The sequence below is a fragment of the Antennarius striatus genome, chromosome 4 (assembly GCF_040054535.1).
Source record: "Antennarius striatus isolate MH-2024 chromosome 4, ASM4005453v1, whole genome shotgun sequence".
In the NCBI taxonomy this organism is placed as follows: Eukaryota; Metazoa; Chordata; class Actinopteri; order Lophiiformes; family Antennariidae; genus Antennarius; species Antennarius striatus.
The window spans coordinates 11,312,008-11,332,467 of NC_090779.1; the positions used below are offsets into that span (position 1 = coordinate 11,312,008).

Consider the following 20,460-nt stretch of genomic DNA (forward strand, 5'->3'; position numbering starts at 1 on the left):
CTTGGGTGCATCTCTAGTCATGCTGCACACAACTCACTGCCCGTGTCTGCATGGGTTCTCTCTTGGTTCTCCAGCTCCCTCCCACCTCCAAAAACATGCAACTCAGGTGAACTTGTCACACCAAATTGTCCATAGGTGTGAGTGTGAGAGTGGTTGTTTGTCTTTCAGGTGGCCCTGAGATAAACTGGTGTCTCATCTGGGGTGTACCCCACCTCTCGCCTGTAGCCAGTTGAGATAGGCTCCAGGCGACATGTGAACCTCAAGACGGATAAGCAGCTGTGTACAAGATGATTGGCCACCCTCCCATCTTCAAGAAGATGAATGAATGAATAAATCAATTCCATTCTGCTGCTCAAATGTTTAAATAAAATCTACTACATTTAAAGGTTTTTGGAACTTGTTAAAAAGCACTCGCTATGTGCTTCTTCTTTTGAAGGCAATGGACAGCAGCCAAAGTCTTGAGCAAAGCCATGACAGTTGTATTTCCTGTGCGAGACTGCAGCATTAGTCTCTGTATCCTACCACAGGCCGTGGGCAGACAAGTCTCGACTTCCTGCCCCTCCACTTCCTGTTATTCAGGACCCTTCTACGTGCCCTCTGTGGGGGAGTTAGAGGGATCCAGGGAGAAACGGAGAGGAGGAAGAAAGGGAGGGACCACTTCAGGGACACCCTTTCCCCTCTGATCCTTCCCCTGATTACTGTTCTGGCTGTAAGTCCGAGACTAAACAACAACAGAGACTCTTCTCTTGTGGCTTCACTCTATGCTTATTATGTTTACTGGATGGATTATTACACCGGCTGGACAATGTGCTCATGATGCTCTCATCCACTCACTTAACAAATACTGTAGTATGCAGAGACCTTTCTTTGTTATTCAAACGCCCTGTCAGTTATATAAAAATGAATCACGACTTCACAAGTGAGCTCATATACGTGGAAACAACGGGATTATGACAGAACTAGATTCTAATAGGCTGCACCAGCCTCACGAATGTAGTCTGATGTGTATTGATAGGAAGATTCTGTAGGATAAACCATGACAATGTTCTAAAGTGTGTCAAAACCAAAGTGTCAACATTGTGGCTCCAATGTGATTAGACTGAAGACATAAAGGAAAGCAGTCCAAATCCACAATTTTACAGATTTGCTTCAATGGAGCCATGACACCAGCATGCTGGGAAATGAGCATCTATCTCTTTGTTGCTGCTTTCATCAGGAGGTGCTGTACCTGTAAACAGGCTGTTGGCCTGGGGGGAAGTGGAGAAAATCCAGCCCCCTTAACGCCCTCTCCTTCTTCCCTTTTGTGAGTGCGCTTATCTCCCTCTCCAGCAGTGAAAGGCAGGATTGTGGCTCAAGCAGCATCACTGGTGTTAATGTCTCCTGATGCTAATCTGACACATGGTTGATCCTTCAACAACCACTTTCTCCATTTCACTTTATCAACACCTCCTCCTCTGTTCATTTTTTGCAGTCTCTTTCTCATGGTTTCTTTATTTTTCTTGAAATCTTTCTTTGAACTCTTGTTATACATTCCCTTACGTGAGTTTCCAAGGCAACTAATGAGATATAATTAATAAGAGCTATGGCAAGGACATGTGAATAAAACAAGTGGAAAAGGAGGCTTTGAAAGATGTGATGAAGGGTAGGGCAGTCTGTAATACATGGACTTTCTTCAGAACTTCCTTCTTTTGTAAAGTATTGCTTAGGGTTATACTGCTCATACCAGGGAATGTTTAAGAGACATTTAAAGAAAATGGTAAAATGATCTTGATATGAATAGCCTGGAGGCGTTGAAAGAAAATCAAATACAAAAAGCTCAAAAGAAAACCAAGAAGACTAAAATTGCATTTATGAAATTAAGGTAAGTCCTTCTCAAATTCACTGAAGGTCATCAAGCTTCTTGTCTCATTTCATTGAGCAATGTTTTACCTCCGAATATTATATCAACTTGAAACTAACTTATTTCACATGAAATACATCTTTCAAATGGAGACCTGCAGTGTGGGGACAGTTACAAAGCCTGCAGTGAGAGCCTGCAATGAAATGGCAGCCAAGCATACAGCAAGTGGTTAATCTACCCTGATGACTGGTAGCTCAGTCCAACTCTCCAATGACCCAGCTGTAATCCCACATTGGATCAATGCAAGTTCAAACAATCCTCCATGCTGCTAGCACCTTCCTCTGGTTGGGGGATGGTGCTCTGAGGCAGGCATCAGGAGATGGAAAAGCTACTTATCACCTTCGAAATGGCATCAAAAAGAAAGAAAACCCCACAGGATGAACTCACTCTTGCTGAGAAAATGTTTCACTGCAGACCACGTTACATAGCTGACTGAGTGGAAACGATCATGTCACTCTTGAGATAAATACTTGACATGAATCCAATCTACAAAATCTAAATGACAATGAGTGGATGTAACAACCAACAACCAAAGGACATCATATTACCAGACAGACAACCTCCATCTCACTCTCTCAGTACTGTCAGGGGACGAGAGGACTATGCAAGGTGACTTTGACTGAGTGCCTGGGGTTTTATGAGAAAACTCCATTGACATGACTTTAATTTCATGTCTGTTTTTTAACTGACTTAGTGCCAAAGAGCCTTGAATGGTGGGTAAAATATGAAATGTAGTTTTTTGCCTCAGCTTCAAGGCAAAGGGCAGAGGTAGGATGACATCAATGACAAACAGGTGACATTATCATCTCACAACTTTTTCCGTACTTAAAACAGATGTTAGATTCCATTATACATCCTTTGTATTTGGGTTTGATAGTTGGTATGTGTACTGAAAGAAGAGATACATGGGGGGGTCAGACAGACAGAAGACAGTATGACTGTGTTAACAACTATATGGAAGATGCAAGGGAAACAAGGCTAAAAGAAGCACCCAGTGCCCATCCCATCCCACCTCTGTGGTAGTGTGCGGCAGCGGCGTTGTAACATAATTACTGCTGGGACACTTCTATTCCCAATGATCCATTTGCGTCAGTCAGGTTTTCAAACCCAGCCAATGAATGGATTTTCAGTTTCTCAAGGATAAAGAGATGACCCTCTCCTAATAGTTATATCCATTTCATGTAGAAAAGCCACTTTCCTCCTCAAGGTAAATCCCTTGATGCATTTTTGAGTAAAACTTTTATGAACAAAGACAATGCTGATAACTTCCTTGATACAAGTGTGGGGTGATGCATAACGCCTCATTAAAATTAAATGGCAGCTCAGATACCATAGAAGTATGGTACAGCTGTATAATTTCTGGTGTTAGATATACATACTTTGCATTCTTAATATGAGAAATATGTTGAAAATGTGTTTTTACTGTGCTGCACACTAAATATCATTCTTTCAGGATGGTTAAAAGTGTAGTTAGCTGTGATACATGCATAATTTGAGGTCGCTATGCTGTGTTTCTCATAGTAGTATTGAGAATTCATTGCTGTGACGTTTGAACTTTACAAATAAGTCTTTGTCAGCTGATTTACGTCATGTCACACCAAATATGTAAAACACAACTGACATGACAGAGGCTCAGAACTCATTGCACATTACACCACTGGTTAAACAAAATATATTTTTCTACAAGTAAAAACACTGAATTGCTATTGTTACAATCTGTCAGCTTGAGAAATTGGTATCTGAATATGTTTTACGATCAGCATTCAGCGTTTTATAGATCAACATGTCCCACTTCATGTCAATTTTTATTACTTTCATTAATTTTTATTCCATTGTTGTGACATAAATGTCTGTTGATTTTTTGACGGCTCTACACAGACACACAAACACAGTAAAAGTTATGCATGCATGGTATTAAAGGTTTATCAATTTGCCAGCATAACAGTATGGTAGTGCAGGCCGATGTGATGAGACGCAATGTCACATGTCCATTTGCACGCTTGTCTGTCATGGACTCCTCACCAGGGAACAATAATAATGGCAACACCATTGGGAGCAACAGTCCCCCACCCTGCCAGGATCGCTGCGAGCTGTGTTAAGCGCCGTGGAAGGCCTTTGATGTTGCACAGACCGCAACTCAGAAATGGTAAACAGCAAAGATGAACCAAGATCTTCCTCCAGGGGGAATCCACAGCGTAAGGATATTAGAGACGTCATGCATAATGTGTCTCAACAGTTACGCATTTACTCGACCATAATACGTCTTTAGAATACTGTAAATCCAGATTAGACTAAGATTCCAGATATGCATGGAGTCTGGTGATCAGCAGACAGCTTTAGCTAAATAAATAGTGAGCACTGTCGAAACAAAAATGTAGTCCATATTATTCTGAATTACATTTACTGTTTTCCATCAGAGAATGTCTTCATTACAATGTAAAAAAAATTAACTCAGAATAAATATTTCCCGCTGTGTTCCATTACATTACAGCAATTTCAGCAAAAATAATGGCAATCAGTCATTACAACTATGTGGGTGACTAGATAAAGAAGCATTGATTTTTATGTATTAATTTCAGACAATGCGTTAGTGATTTTGAATACGCCTGTTGTTCATTGATTTCATTTAAAGCATCGGAAATAAAGCAGCCTACCTACTTCTAAAAACAAAGTCTGACACATACAGGCAGGGGGTCACTGGAAAATGTGTTTGAATGTGTTTTTCATTGTCTGGGGTCGATACAAAGTTCTCATTTAGATTAATCTGTCTGTGAAAGATGTGTTTTAGTGAAGAGGAGTTTACTACCGCTAAAAAAAGCCCCAGAACCCTAAACCACACAGGATATAAAGCAAATATGTGTGAAGCAGGGCATGAGAAATGTGAGAATAAAGTGAGTACACAAGGAGTATGTACACATCTACCCAAAAATGAGGTAAACCTGCTTGGCGCCGGTGTGCGGGAAACTTAAATGCAACCTCAACATCAGATGAAATTTATCTATGCATCATTCAGCAAACATGGGGACAGAAGGTCTGTTCTAAATATTTTGATAAATTTACGAGGATCATGATAATTTTCAAACTGTCTCTGTTCTAGTATATTACAACAATTAAGAAAGGGTGAGTCAGTTTTGTCCTGCAATCATTTTAGAAAATATGAGAGTCGAGGACCAACACATGTATGAAGGTAAAATATTTATACATTTGTCAATTATTGGGACCTTGATAAAGGTCCCAATAATTGAGACCTTTATCAATTATTGGCATGAAAAACTGAATGCATATTTTAGTGCTCATTTGAACTGATGCTTTCAAAATAAAAGAAAAATTGTCTTCACTGGAAGGAACAAAGTGCAAGTGAACAAAATCAAACAAAATCTCTGGCAGTCCCTCCAAACAAAAAGGAAACATGGACAAAAAACAAACATGGACAAAAAAAGACCAGTTCGACAACAAAAAATAATATTTATGGAAAAGGATGACAAGGATGCAATTCTAAGAACAAGATTCCATCTACAAGTGGAAACACAGTCATGAACCCTGATGAACAGATGTGTACAAGGCACAGCATATGAGGACAAAACATCTTTATATGAGACACTTCAGTCCATCTGTATTAACTTTCTCACTCAACATGGATTTGGGATCAAACATTTTTGGAAGGAAAATATTTTAGGAGGAGCCCTCCTGCCTGAGAAGAGTGTGCAGAGGAAAAAGAAAGGCAGGTGGAACAGCAGAAGAGAGTCCTGCAACACTTACAACATTTGGCGGAAATGGACATCATGAACCTGTCAAGCAAGCAAATTTCACACATCTGAAGCACCACTTTAAATGAAGTACATTTCTGCCCTATTTATCCACTGTAAACTATTTACAAACTTATGGATAACATGGGTAGAGATGATCAGCTGAACAGCAGCTGAAAAAGACCAGGGTTCTAACCCAGACACTAGAACCACACCTATAAGTTCCTGTCAAGGTACAAATGCTCACCCAGCACACCAGCATTTAACAAGCATTAAGACTTAAGCGGTACTAGGCAGACATGCTGAAGAGGAAACTTATCTTCTTCTGTACATTTTTTTTCCTCCCGCTTATGTCACATATTTGCCCCGATACATAAGATTGGATGGATTTTGTTAAAACAATATAAAGCTATCCAACTCAGTGACAAAACCTATCTGAGTGTGTCTCAAGATAGTCTTTACAGAATAATGTTCTTGTAGACAAGAGTCTGAGAGCAGCTGTATTCCAAATGTTGTGTTTCTTCCAAATAATGCACGTCTACTGTTCTTAGATAACGCTGAAGACATCCTTATGAACAACATATTGCCCAGTTTCTTCTAATAGTTGATTGAACTGAATTTTTCTCAGAACCTTTTACTACAATGTATTTCCACCACAGGAGGTACATTGATGACATTCTTTTTTCTTCAGAGACTCAGAAACTTCCATAACTTCATCACCATACAAAATGATGAATTAAAATGCACTTTGATCATTGAACCTCCGATCTTTTTTAATATGAATGTATTAAATTTCTGAAAATTTGGAAACTAACAACAAGCAGGTCTTTCATGAAAGGCTGACTGACAGGAATTCTGTGCTACATGAACAGTTGCATCATCCAACACCTTAAAAGGTCTCCCTAATTCTCGGTTTATATGCCAAATATGCAGTCCAGACACTGACTATAAACAAAAGTCAAGAATTTTGGAACAAAGATAAAAGAGGATATAAAAGAAATTGTGTGTAACACAAGCCTCCAACTGTTTTTCTTACCAACCCAATGCAAGCGCTTGAAAACTACTAAAACCACAGACAACAGGATCCCATGCACCAATAAGTAGACACCTCTGGCTCAATATGTGTCACATAACCAGTAAAAATACATCACCATGTTGTAGCAACAGGTCCTGAACTCATAGGACACTAAGTCAACCCAACACATGACATTTTATAAGGTCTCCAAACCTCAAAAACTCCTTCCAACTCCACCCATGAATATGAGTCCTGTGGAATCAGGCAAATATAAATGTAACCGTCATAAATGTAACCAATGTCATTTCACTGATATAAGGTAGACATTTTCTCATCCAGACAAAGAAAGCATTTTTTTATTAAAGGTATCTTGCATGTTAAACTCACCGATGTTATTTGTATATAATCAAATACCCTACAAACAAAATCTTAGCACAAAAATGTCCCTTTAGAAATAATGACCATAAGAGTCCTGTGGCTAACCATCACCATCTAATGAGACACAATGCTGGTACAACATGAGAAATGAAGTCTCCTCTTGACTCTATATCACTTGCAATAAAATGTCCCCAAACGCCTCAGTGAAGTAAGAGATATTCAGCAACAGGTAGGGGCTCTATTTGCTTTTGATGTTAGTTATATCATCAGTGCAGATCAGTTGTTGTATCTGTACTAATCATCTTTTGTTCTTTGATGACACCATTTATTACTATTTACTATTACTATATATTGAGGAAAAACAGAAGCAGTTGTTTTGCATGTTTTACAAATACTTGATGACAGCATACGAGGTTAATGGTGGTTACAAACACCCTATTGAGTGTTGACTGTTAATAATGTCTTTTCCATATACAGCGGTACTTGTACTTACGAATGTCTCTACATACGAAATTTTCTACTTACAATACGCCTCAACAGGAAAATATTGCCTCTGGTTACGAAAGAAATTTCGAGTTACGAAAGGTAAAAATACAGTATGGGCTGCTACTCTCAGCTCCCAAAGGTTCCTGAACGCAACATTCTTATAGCTGCTCTGCCATTGGCTATTACCTAGCATCCTGGCATCCCATGGGCTAAGAGGGACCTCTATGTGTAACCAAATAGGTGTCTATGCAGGGTCCTTGTCATTCGGCCCTCGACCCAAGAGGTGTTCTGATAGTTTTACATAAATATATAAACTTTTACAGTATTCACTATGGACCCCAAGGAAGTGACGGAGAAAAGAAGAAAGGAAAAGACTTGCTTTGTTTGTCCATACAAACAAAGGAAGAGGTAATAGAAAAGCATGAAAAAGGGATGCGTTTGGTTGATCTCGCCAAAGAATATGGCTGTAATTCATCTACAATCACCACATTATTAAAACAAAGGGAAGTTTAAAGAGTTTAAGGCATTGCGTGGGTGGCTGGAGAAGTTCAAAAGGAGGACTGGAATTCACTCTGTTGTTCGGCATGGTGAGGCAACAGCACATGAACCAAAGAGGGCAAAAAAAATGAGGACAGCAATTAAAAGGTAAATGACCATCATTTTTATTCTTTATTCTATTTTTTGTATTTGACATTATGCACAACTCTCATTTATTGCGTGATAATCTAATTGTAACAAGTATTTGTTACATGCCTTGATGCATTTTTATGATTTATAAAACATTTATGTCGGAATTTTGGGGGGCTTGGAACGGATTAGGGCATTTGCATGGAAAACGCATCACTACTTACGTAATTTTCTACTTACAAAATTTCTTCCAGAGCTAATTAATTTTGTACTTGATGCATTGCTTGTTTTTTTGCCTTGTCTGCTATGGAGTTACATTATGTAGTTTTGTATCAAGACTACAGTCTTGTTTATAGATATACTTTATTTAACAGTTTTAGTTAATCAAAGATACATCAAAGCATTTTCATCTAGTTTTTGTCACGATATTATTGGATTATTACAAAATAGTATGATTATATGCAAGTCAAAAGTAAAAATTTTATCAATTACTTCTATTTTGTTTTATCTTATCACAGTTAAAGAGCAGCAGGATTTGCAGATCTGATTTGCAGACCTGATGTCAGCATAATATTTTGCTGAGAACTAATCTAAGAACATGTTTAGATTGTTTCTGATCTCTAATCATTTACACCAGCACCAGCAAATAACAGATTTCACTGAAAACCAATAACAAGATAGTTCAATTACCAATCCAATTTGCACATTAGAACCGCTGCAGACCTGCAACAAAGCTTCCGCTGGAGTCGCCTAGCACTGGGCTAGTTCACCATCATTGGAGTTTTATCACACACACTCACACTCCACCTCCCCACCAGAATGTGTGAGAGGGACAGGTGGTGGTGATCCCACCTCAGCTGGCACAGCAAAGGAAATGAAACTGCTGCACATGCAGCACAAACAAAGACCAAACAGACCACAGAAAAGACACTTATTTTATGTTTTCATTTTTTGAAATGCATTTTAGTCTTGTCTCCTTTTTGTAAACAACATTGGATTATATTTAATCTAATCCAATGTTAGATTAGATTAGATGTCTGTGTCACTTATGCGAGTGGTCACATGACCGGCGTGTGACTTTTTGAATGTGTGTGCTATATGACTGTACCATGCAGTGTTTCTACAGCAGGCAAAATGCTGCTCAAAGCCTCACTAGGATGCTTTATTTCTAGAACTCCAGAATTCAGTCTATCTATTCAGTAGGAATCTAAGGGGTTATTCTGCAATGTACGTCCACAGTTTCTGCCAAATCAGATGATGTGTGCTAGCTGTCACATGAACGCTGTGTGCAAATAGTGTGAAAGAGAGCGAGAGAATAGACAGACAGAGGAAGGGAACCAGGGATAGACCCCCACAGACACCGCTGCTGCTCATCTTTTCAGGAATCTCTTCAGTCAAACTGTTTCTGATAGCCTGTAGTCCTGGGTTCCAAGGCCATTGGCTGATGATGGATTAACCCCCACCCCCCACTCGCCAACCCTACCCACATCTTCCTCCTCAACCCCATTATGTTCTGAACACCCCTTGGCAGTTGGATCAGAAACAGAGGTTGAGGAGAGGGAAACAAAATCAAGAACAACAACGTCTGACATGAATACAGGCTGGCAACAGCTCGCTGGTGGAAACACTACACCATTCTCAACTAGTTTTGCAGCCCACAGCACACAGATGGAAAGTGGACTGAGAGAATGGGAAAGGACGGGTGAGCAGACGCACAAACAGCGGGCAGACTCAACACCTCACTCACAATCACAGTTACACTATAGAGGACTGGGATCTACAGACTGGAGATGAAAAGACAAGTCTCTATGAGTGGCCTTGATTTAACGCTTTTCAAATCATTTTAACTGTATGAGTTTATCATGTTGCTTAAAATATAAACAACTTAAGATAATATCATAGCGTATAATAGTTTGGAAAAGTGCTAACTAAAAATTCCATGCATAAGCCATCACAATGATGACCCAAACAAATGAGAGGCCTGCATGGTACCTGAGCAGCTTCCAGGGAGTAGAGGGGGCAGGGTCACTTCCTTTACCAGTTCAAATGGTTGATGTGTGCTGCAGAATAATGGGAGGAATCATATCCTCCCCAGCTGTTCTGGTTGAGGGGGGCTTCACAGACAAACACAGAAAAAAAAACCTATATCCGGAGCTCCTTCCTGCAGCTCAGGAGGCCACAGGGCCCGTCCAGCTGCAGGGGATCCAACTCTTCCTTCCAGCAGGTCCTGGTCTTTAAGCCAACGTGCTCACCAACGGAGCGCTGACATCCAGGTTTCACAGCTGCATTCACAAGACCAGCCACTGATAAAAACTCAACCTTGGTCTGCTAAGGTAACACAACGGGATGCGGCTTCATCGCAATAAGGTTACCAGACTTAATTTACGTAGAACATAATCCTTTTTTTTTTTTAATTGTGACACTCCTGCTCTGTCAACTCCATACACAGCAGAGATGCTTTTTAAGATCTAGAGAACATCAAGAATTCAATACAGTGGGGTATATTAGCAATCACTGAAGATCTTTTGATGTAGGAAATTAGATTATAATATATTCTTTTGATTTACAATTTTTCAGGGTCTCATTAAAATTCAGTTAATACACAACACACAAGCAACATCTTTCTCAGAGTCAGATCTTTCTTTTAACTTTCCTTTATAACTATTAGTTCATGAGTATCAAGGTATCCACATGATTTAAAATAATATTACAGCTGAACTGTGTCGCAACAGAGCCACATATACTGAGCATCTCTGCAAAATTAAATCATCACTAACCAAACCACAGGATGCAAACATTTGGGTTTTGTGTCGCACTTGTTTATGTGATGATGCACCACACCACACTGCAGAAAGAATGAGGGGGAGGCATCTTAGAAAGGTGCTAAATGAGGTGACTTCTCAAAGTCGTCACCTGTCCTCTACCACATGCTTCCCCAATATACCCTTCAAACCACACAGCGTACATGAACTCTTCTTTTTGTTCAATGTAAAATCAAATAACGCTTAAAAATATATGTATGCTTTTAAGCATAAAAAATACTATAATAATCGGAAATGCACAAAATTTTGAAGCACGCAGGCGCATACGGAGAGCACAAAACTCAGTCCCATGACAGTTTGTGACTCTTTGACCATGAGCACATTCCCCTGATGAATCTCATTGCTATTTCACTTGGTTTGATTGTTATTCAAGAAAAACAATAATTCAATAATTGTCATTTCCCTTAGAATTTAGCTCGGTCGCTTGTGTAACATTTAACAACTGCTTGAATCAGCATTTTAGTTTGATCTTTGTTGCAAGTTTGTTTAATTTTTAACTATGTCACAGCAGCAAACTTTAAATGTTACATTAAACCAATCTTGAATACTACCCGAGTCTAGATTCTTAATATATCAAATTGTATTGTGCCATTGTATAATTTTTGTCCAAATGTAGATGTTATCCATGAAATCCATTCAAGCAAAAATCTTGTAACTGTCTATACACCATGACAAGAAAGAATCAAGGCGATGCATCCTAGGCTCTATCCTATATATCATTAAATTTTCATCTAGTTCATTCAGAACAGACACACTGAAAAAGAAAAGAAAAGCAATTCTTCCTTGTCTCAGCCAACCATTGTGTTATTTTATGTTACTAGTAGTAACAAAAACAGTCATTCAACACTGTGTTTCTGTTCAGAGACATACAAACTAACTTGGATGTGGAGAGAGAGAGAGATAAACTCGGATCACAGTTGTGAAAAGCAGATTAACAGCAGACTTAGAGTGTCGTTCTGCTTGACGATCCTCCTGCTGATTCTCCTGTGTGGCCCCATGTTGAAAAAGGTGAGGGGACCGCCGTTCGGGTCTCATTTCTGAAGAACACACAAGACAGGAAAAGACAGAGCGGCGTTAAGCTGCTCTGCCCCGCTCAGCAGCACATGTGCTGAGTGAGCCAAACGAGGTGGCTTACCACCAGAGGTCTCAGTCAAGGGCAGGACAGTTGAAAGGTCACTGCAAGCTGTCTTGCTATACAAACAGTGGCTCAGCGAGTAATACATTCACCCTCTGAGCCTACATGAGGCTATTAGGGAGCCCAGACAATACTGGAGATTCTCAACAGACTGTCTGTGAGAGATGTGTGTTTTCAAAGCTGTTGTTATTGGTTATTAATGTAAGTTAACTAAAAAATTAACACTTAACAAGGGCATTTAACAGCAGCTTGACAACATGTGTCAATTTGCCATGCAGTGTCTTGGGTTTACATTTAAAAAAAAAAAAAAAACAGCTTATAGATTTTCTCTTCAGTCAAGCAAGGTCAACCTACAGCTAAAGTTTAGCTGTCGTCTAAAACATTGTCTGCCAAGTTCAAAATTCTGCATCCAACCTCCAGGTCTCACAGGAAAACGCTGAAATCTCCATATTGATGATAAAACTCCTATAAAAGATGACTCATGTTGCTAAGAAGCTTTTGTTAGTCAAAGCGAAAAAAGTAAAACAGTGTCAGGGTGGCAGCAACAAGGCAAACATGCCATAATACTAAAACTCTAGTTCAAATTAAGTGAAATAAATAAATAAATAAATAAATAAACAAACAAACTGTTGCTTTAAAGCTATTAAAGGTAGTTTAATCAGCCCAGATAACTAAGAAATTATTTCATTTTTATTATATTTTAAGTAAACAGCCAGATGCCATTGCAATGTTGCAAAAACATATCCTTTTGATTAAAAGAGATCCAAAAAACATATTCATAATTACAAGTAATACAGTGCAAAATAAAACTGGAGAATAATACAAATATATATTCCTTATTTGTTGTACAAAATAACATTCTGGCTTACCAATGAAAGAATTGGTAAGCCAGAATTGTACCACGAATGTTCAGTCTCTGTCTCATGCTTTTCATTCAATACATCCTTGGCTTTCAGCTTTCTGCTGTTTTTGTCCTCCTTGGAAAAATGTCCTGGGAGGAGGAGAGTGGAGGAGAAAGACTTTCACGCAGTGATTCAGAGGCATCGTGTAAACGCCAGCATTCTCTTTCTGACAACCAGCGTTAATTGCAGATCTGACTCGCCCACACACTCCACATTTCTCCTGGAAGGAGAAGCTGAGACACTAAGATTGAAGTGGGATGAGGAGTGCAGTAAAAGATGCTGCAGCTGCCCGTTCCTCACACGTCACCACCTCATCTGCCCTTTTCCACTGAGATGTTGTGCTTACACATACTTACATTTACAGAAGAGTGGAGGGACACACATATATCACATGTAACAAGGCTGTGACATTTAATAAACAGCGGTAGTCATCGTGAAACAGCAGCCATCTAGCTTATATTACTGTGTCGTCACATTTGATTAAATAGTTCAGGGTGGAATTTAAAAACTTCAAAACGTGTGTTTGCGTAATGGCAAAGGCAGGAAGGACGTTTGGGGTCTCTGGGGTTAGAGCAACAGCTCACCACATGCATGAAAAAGACATTCATGATGGTTCGTTCTGGGCCTTCACGGACATCATACTCATTTCTTTGACTAATATACGACATAAATTGTTGAAATGGTATTCATTTCAGTGGGGCTGAAAGAACCCCTCATCCACATATTAGACATAAGAGCTCACGTGATGTGGATCATGAGCAACAAGGCCCATTACTGACGAGGCCTGGGGCAGAACAGAAGCTAATGACTGCAGATTGGACGGTGCTTTACCGCTTTGCTTTAGAAATAGCTGGCAACCAAGTGATATGGTAATGCACAAGCTATCAGAACAGCAGCAAGAGTGAAATATACCCGATTGTTTCAATATTGTTGCAAAAGCTAATGTCACTAAAGAATGACTTAAATAATAAAATGTGTCATTATGTGATGTTATAAAAAGAGCTATAGTTACAGCTGGGGTTAAGGCAAGCACGTAAACGATACACAGCTTTAAAGGCTGCAGATCCCCATTTAAAAGCAGCCGATCTGTAGGCAAACAGCAAGGAAGATCAGCTTACTTTTAGTTACCGTCAACCCTGGCGAGAGTTTAAGGTCAGCAGAGTCATGGCAAATCAAAGACCCACCAGATAGCTAGAGGATATAATACAGTTTGGTACAGCGGATCTGAAATTTTCTGCGCACTATTAGCATCCCATCAAGACAACGATGAACTCCAAAATACATCCATTTAAAACTGACAACAAATAATCCCAAAAAATAAATTATTTTACTTATATTATGTATTTACTGTTAAAAAATATAAAATAAAAAATAATAATAAGTGTAATAATAATATGAATAACTATAACACCAAATCACAAAACGAACATTGTGCACCATCACATAGTCAAAAAGCAAACATGCAATTTACAAACGTACAACATATAGAGTACATGACGAAATATATTTTAAAATGTGTGTTTTAAAAGAGTCAAGACACTCAGTTGATGTAATTTGCAGAGGAAAGGTGTTCCCAAGTTTTGTGCTACATAAACAAGCCATCGCCTTCCGCCTTGAACTTGGTTCTAAAGTTCTGGTTGGACGACCTCAGGAGAGACAGCAGGACTAAAATGGGAGTAATAAGTGAATATGTGATTATTCCCAGTTAAGTCAAGCTGCTGCTTTTTTGGACAAGATGAAGTCCTGCCAAGTTTGACTCAAGCAAGTAAAAGAGGAATCAGTCAAGATGGGAAAGAAAAATGGAGCCATGAATGGTAAATTCCAGATTAGATGCTGATTGGTTTATTTCTGCAATACTTCTCTTTATCAAATTTAAGTCCCCAAATTCTTAGGAATGTATCACAATAAACAGCCAAAATATAATCTGCTTAGACCTGATGTCTTTTTGCTAAACAAAAGAACGTAGTTGTATATCTTACACACATTTACACTTGAAACAAGAGACAAGTGTGACGGTATCATGGTGAACGTGGTGACCTGCACCACAATGACGACCCGTGGAAATGGTAGTCTAAAGAAAATGACTTTCTGAGCTCTATTTGAAGTGAGGATGAGGAGTGATTGTTGTGACGTGAAGTCGCTGTCAGACCCGCTGCTGCCGCGGTGACTCCACGGTGTGAGACATTAAACCCACAATTATTCACAAACGATGCACACGATTTACAAAGTCCAGTGTAACTTGTGTTGAGGCTTAAGTGCGCAAGAATTTTTTATTTTTTTTTTAATTATCTTATTACCGGCGGATAACAGTTTACGGTGATTTGCGTAAAAGTTTCGCGCGATCGTCTGGTACCAGCTGAGCGCTCTTCCAGCCTGACCGCGCTCTTCCACAACATTTCAAAAATATACCGACCCCATTTTTGGGGATATTTGACAATAACCGATGGCAACTAACGCGGGACATTCGGGACGTACGCCAAAGAAGATAAAGACTTAAAAGGTTTAACGTTACAGCTTCTACCTCCGTCTCCCAAACCCGCTCTCTGTCTCCCCCCCGTGCTGTCCTCACTGGAGCTACAGCTCCGCTCCGGAGCCGCGTCTATTTCCGTTACTCACCTTTACTCCCGAGTCAGTCTCTCAGTATAGACACTCTATATCGGTGGCTCCGGTGGATAAACGTAATTTCAGTTCACATTTACACGTTGACTGCTATTTCAGGGGGAGCTGACAAACTCAGGAAAGCCAGGCTCCCTCTTGTCAGTGAGAGACTCCTCCCCTCCTCTGACAAACTCTCTCTCTCTCTCTCTCTCTCTCTCTCTCTCTCTCTCTCTCTCTCTCTCTCTCTCTCTCTCTCTCTCTCTCTCTCTCCCTCTCTCTCCCTCTCTCTCACACACACACACACACACACGCACACAACGACGTCTAAATATAAGACAAAAAGTAAAAGTCTGTTAGTTCCTTAAATTAAAATTGTGTGTGAACGAACCTGTGAATGTGTCACAACAGCACACAGCACATCCGTGGCCTTTATTACTGCTGTATAAGAGCCTACACTGGTGTACAGTATGTCGTGTCATAAACACATGTTATGTCCAGTGAAGACTTACAAGGAACATGAGTGAGTTACAGGGGGGACGAAAGTATACTTTAGCAAAACTAAAAGACAAAACAGCTCATAAGAAAAGTAAATACTACTACTATTACTGCTACTACCAATAATAATAATAATAATAATAATAATAATAATAATCTGATTAATTGACCGATATCAGTTGTTTTCGTCCCAGCTTTGGTGGACTACTGTACTACTTAGTACAAGTTAGTCGAATCAGACCCATCACATCGTCTGTGTGTGACGTCATATCTGTAAGACAACAGTGGAATGGAATGGAATTTGTTTTTGAAGAGCACTCCGCGCAGCCATTGAGAATCTGCAGCGTCTGTTGGCGAACCAATCACAACAGGGAGGCGGGATCTGTTTGTCTAGCGTCTGAGCAGGTCACGTGTCAGCGCAGGAGCAGAGGAGTTCGGGTGACACTGGATTCAAGCAGGGTCTAAAGCAAAACTGTACAATATATTATACATCACAAATGTGATGGATGCTTTGTCAAGTTTATAAGACTTCAAGTCAAACAACACATTTATTTGTGTTGGTTTTGTTAATTGTATTAATCACCTACTTCCTGCAGCTACAATGCCAAGTTTACCTCATGGGTCTCTGAGGAGCTACTGTAGTTGTACAAATGTTTCACACAATTGGCTTCCCATTATCTCCTAGTAGATGCAGCTCATATTGCTTTTCAATGACTGCATATGTTTTTTATGACTAGCATTTAAGTCACAGTTATTATTTCTGTTGCCATTCGAAATGTTAAACTCAAAGAATCATAAGACTCACAACCTTTATTATACTGTTTTAATATATTGTCTCTAGAATTAGTAGTGTAGGTTCTGGCATCTCAGGTAAACACTTTGCTCTTTCTGATAGTTTGGATTTGGATGTGATTCTTTATACTTTTTTCTAATCCTATCTTGTTTTATTAATGCAAAGTTTATTTCCTCTCATCATGGAAAAAGATCCCAGAAAGTATGGATGTGTCTAGCTCATTTGTATTTGTCAAGTGTAGCCTACTCCCGAGTGTATTGTGCTACGTTTTTCACCAGTTAGTTCCAGTCCCAAAGGAAAAAGCTGCCTAGTTTTTTTTCATGCCTCCTGTTTCCTCAGCACTCAAGACCAATAAGTCAAAACTTGTCCTCAATGGCTTTTAATGCCCATACAACATGTTTCTACATTTATAACCACACCAATGTAGTTACATTATGTTTTGTGTTATAGTTTATAACAACAAACTGTGTTACTGCATTATTCAAGTCTTTGCTCTATATGGATTCTTTAGGGTCAGATGAGGACATGCTTTATAGCCACATATGGCAATGTGTGCTGGCTCATTTCCAACAGTTTACTTGGGCCTTGTTCCACTTGTGCTTTACTCAACAAACTCTGGTCAAGAGGGAAAATACCAAGATATCAAGAAATTCCATGTGCCTGGTTTATAATAAATCTGAAACCAAATAACATTGTTTCATCTTATGGTACCCAGTGGTTCAATTACACTGTCCCATCTGCTCATCACATATTTTCCACTGTAAGCAAGTCAATTTACAACATTTTATCAAATTGCTGAACAGATTTGTTGTCCTAAATTTTTACTTTTTTCATTCATTATCAAGGAAGATAAGACCCTTAAGAATAAACAAAAACAATGGACCATGTTTTCCCTTGCCTGGACACGGGTCAACGGGGCCCCCCTCTGGAGCCAGGCCTGGAGGTGGGGCTCGAAGGCGAGCGCCTGATGGCCGGGCCTGCATCCATAGGGCCTGGTTGAGTGCAGCCCGAAAGGACAACGTGGGTCCCCCTTCCCATGGGCTCACCACCTGTGGGAGGGGCCATAAGGGTTGGGTGCATTGTGAGCTGGGCGGTGCCCGAAGGTAGGGACCGTGGCGATCCGATCCCTGGCTACAGAAGCTGGCTCTTGGGACGTGGAATGTCACTTCTCTGGGAGGGAAGGAGCCCGAGCTGGTGTGTGAGATTGAGAAGTTCCAACTAGACATAGTAGGGCTCACCTCCACACACGGCTTGGGCTCTGATACCAGTCCTCTCAAGAGGGGTTGGACTCTCTTCCACTCTGGAGTTGCCCATGGTGACAGACGCCGAGCAGGTGTGGGTATACTTATGGCCCCCCGGCTTGGCGCATGTACATTGGGGTTCACCCCGGCGGACGAGAGGGTAGCCTCCCTTCGCCTTCGGGTGGGGGGATGGGTCCTGACTGTTGTTTGTGCTTATGCACCAAACAGCAGTTCAGAGTACCTGGTTTTTGCAGATCATGTGGTACTGTTAGCTTCATCAAGCCGTGATCTCCAACTCTCCCTGGAGCGGTTTGCAGCTGAGTGTGAAGCGGTTGGGATGAGAATCAGCACCTCCAAATCTGAGACCGTGGTCCTCAGTCGGAAAAGGGTGGCGTTCCCTCTCCGGGTTGGAGATGAGATCCTGCCCCAAGTGGAGGAGTTCAAGTATCTTGGGGTCTCGTTCACGAGTGAGGGTACGATGGAAAGGGAGATCGACAGGCGGATCGGTGCAGCATGTGCAGGGATGCGGACTCTGTATCGGTCCGTCGTGGTGAAGAAGGAACTGAGCCGAAAGGCGAAGCTCTTGATTTACCGGTCGATCTACGTTCCTGCCCTCACCTATGGTCACGAGCTGTGGGTCGTGACCAAAAGAACGAGATCCCCAATACAAGCGGCCGAAATGAGTTTCCTCCGCAGGGTGTCCGGGCTCTCCCTTAGAGATAGGGTGAGAGGTTCGGTCATCGGGACTCAGAGTCGAGCCGCTGCTCCTCCGCATTGAGAGGATCCAGATGAGGTGGCTCGGGCATCTGATTAGGATGCCTCCTGGACACCTCCCTGGTGAGGTGTTCCGGGCACATCCTACCGGGAGGAGGCCCCGGGGACGACCCAGGACACGCTGGACACGCTGGAGAGACTATGTCTCCCAGCTGGCCTTGGGATTCTCCCGGAGGAACTGGACGAAGTGGCTAGGGGGAGGGAAGTCTGGGCTTCCCTGCTTAAACTGCTGCCCCCGCGATCCGACCCCAGATAAGCAGAAGACAATGGATAGATGGATGGATGGATGGATGGATGGATGGATGGATGGATGGATGGATTATCAAGAAAGAGTTTGGGGGCATTTTTAAATCGTGTCTGTCCTTCCTGTGACATTTAAAGTTTGATACAATTATTCTACTTTAATTTCATTTATTATGTGAGTGGCTCAAATTGTATATCTTAAATGGTCCTTAAATGGTTTGATGTTCATGCCCCTAAAACAATTTGCTCTCTGCAGTACCTGGGTGCAGTAAGTTGTTTTAAAAAATCAACCATGTTCAGCCAAATTTGTTTTTCATCATCACAGGAAAGTCATGAAAAGCTATGTAGCTTTTTACTTTTATCACCTTACACATGAATACTATTTACTTTTTCCATTGACTAACAAAAGTCAAACAGTCTCTCAGTGTTCTTTCAGTGTAATTAATCAGTGAAGATCTGCCGCGTCATACTTCATTGTGAGTTCAGGCTGATGCTAACTGACTACAGCGTAGCTCCAAATTACTCCCAGCATGTCCTTTAGCAGGTAACGGTGTAGACAAACGACCACCCATCTTCCCAAAGATGGAAGCAAATGATGTTAGCAAATAAAATCAATATTCAGCTATGTTCAAGGAGTCAAGAACTTTCCTGACACCCATGTCTCACCTGTTTGTCGTTGTTGCACCTTCACAGTACGTGTTGTTCCACTTTTGCTCTATAAATCTTGACTTTTTTTACCTCTTATATTCATTATGTTTACAAATCCTCCTCTTCTTCCGGCAGCCTTTCTTTCACCCCGCCTGTTTGTTTAACTCAAAGCCAGACCAGCTGGCTTTGGATGGTTCCCCCCATGCCCTGAGAGGCCCGTCTTTACAACCTGTTCCTCCTTGGTCTCTCTGCCTGCAAAGAGCATCGGGTTCAGAGGTTTTGAAGGGTGGGATCCCATGGATATAGACATGTTGGGCATGCATGATGTGATGGGGTTTGGCTCGAGGCTCTTCGGACCAGCCACAGCTGTCAGTCATAAGGTGTTGAAGATTTTTCTTGCCTTTCATAGACAGCTGCAACAAATACAAAAAATAAGTTTGTACAAGATAAAAAATTTGAAAGAAATTGTTTTCAAATTTTTGAAAGATTTTTCATTGTAGTCTGCATGATAATTAATTAGTTTTAGTGTAAAATTGTAATTGTAGATTCCAAAAATTTTAATAAAAGCATTTGTTGGGGTTTTTTTTTATCACACAACAGTTTTAATTTAAAGGGGAACAATTTTTGTGTGGAATAATAGTGATGTGTCTCAACAAG

General features: G+C 40.6%; 1 protein-coding gene across 8 annotated transcripts in view; it reads right to left on the minus strand.

The window, feature by feature from the left end:
- Window positions 1–20,040, minus strand: part of mef2aa (myocyte enhancer factor 2aa) — a 66,377-nt gene extending 46,337 nt beyond the window's left edge. For 7 of the 8 annotated variants that reach the window (XM_068312287.1, XM_068312290.1, XM_068312288.1 and 4 more), the window contains exon 1: window positions 15,628–15,780. The gene's annotated coding sequence lies outside the window, so the exon portion shown is untranslated. Of the gene's footprint in view, window positions 1–15,627; window positions 15,781–19,821 lie in introns of those variants that run through there. The other variant, XM_068312285.1, reaches the window with a different exon arrangement.
- Window positions 20,041–20,460: the final 420 nt, after the last annotated feature.